Raw genomic sequence first — 1237 nt, 5'->3', positions numbered from 1 at the left:
GCCCTGCCCTAGGTGTGTCCCTTTCTCCTCATCCCTGTTTTTAATCTGTCTACTGCATGCTTTCAGGCCTTCCTCGCTTCCAGGCGCTCTGGGAAACAATGGCTGAAATAACATGGCAATGAATCATAACCCATCTTAACTGCTCATAAGAAGAAAGAAACAGCACTAGAATGAACCCTCAAGACTCAAGACTCAAGTTCCTAATTCTTAAACCATGATAGTTTTAGAGAAATTTCTAGTCCAAAGGCTTTCTGACCAGATCTGCTTGCTCAAGACTGAAGCAAACTCTGAATCTGGACCAAAGCTAGCTTTAATCAGGATGCTGATGAATTTATGGGGCAGGTGAGTGCTGCTAATAGATTTTGGGTATATCCTGACAATTTTTAAAAAAATTACTCAGTGTCAGAATCATAGAATCATAACATTTAGAACTGAAAGAGATTTTAGATACATGATATCAAAGAATTTCAAGATTAAAATAATGCATAGTATTTATCTCACCCAGAGTTGTGCTGAAACTGTCTCAGCAGAGCCCACTGTTCAGCTTTCAGGAAATTTGTGAGCCAGTTGATGTCAAGTTGGTAGCTTGAAATGGGACTTTGGTGGGATATTTACCCCACAGAAATGGACAAACTCAATAACTCAGGGCTTCCCTCTCTCCCCCTCCTCCACCCAGAGCTTGTTGTTTAAAATTTTGACAGCACATCATTGATCTTATTCAAACTTTTTATTTGTAGATGAGAAAATTGAGGCCAACAGAGGGAAAATGACTTCCATGGGGTTATATTATTTAATTAGTATCAGAATTTAGGATCCACATCTTTTGTATCCTAATTCAGTGAACACCCCTGTCGCCCAAGGCCTAGCATCCTGGCAGAAAAGTGGAACCAGGAGGATATGACTGCAATAACAACAGAGAAAGATATACAGCTAGCCCTGGCTGGTTGGCTCAGTGGTAGAGCGTCGGCCTAGTGTGCGGAGGACCCGGGTTCGATTCCCGGCCAGGGCACACAGGAGAAGCGCCCATTTGCTTCTCCACCCCTCCGCCGCGCTTTCCCTCTCTGTCTCTCTCTTCCCCTCCCGCAGCCAAGGCTCCATTGGAGCAAAGATGGCCCAGGCGCTGGGGATGGCTCTGTGGCCTCTGCCCCAGGCGCTGGAGTGGCTCTGGTCGCAACATGGCGACGCCCAGGATGGGCAGAGCATCGCCCCCTGGTGGGCAGAGCATCGCCCCTGGTGG

General features: G+C 46.6%; 1 non-coding gene across 1 annotated transcript; it reads left to right on the top strand.

Annotated features, from left to right (window-relative positions):
• Positions 1–933: 933 nt before the first annotated feature.
• Positions 934–1009, top strand: TRNAT-AGU (transfer RNA threonine (anticodon AGU)). Its single transcript has one exon. It is a non-coding gene; the product is annotated as a tRNA-Thr (tRNA).
• Positions 1010–1237: the final 228 nt, after the last annotated feature.

The sequence above is a fragment of the Saccopteryx bilineata genome, chromosome 3, assembly GCF_036850765.1.
Source record: "Saccopteryx bilineata isolate mSacBil1 chromosome 3, mSacBil1_pri_phased_curated, whole genome shotgun sequence".
Lineage (NCBI taxonomy): Eukaryota > Metazoa > Chordata > Mammalia > Chiroptera > Emballonuridae > Saccopteryx > Saccopteryx bilineata.
Note: the sequence above shows the minus strand (reverse complement) of the source record. Positions and strands in the feature narration are given on the sequence as shown.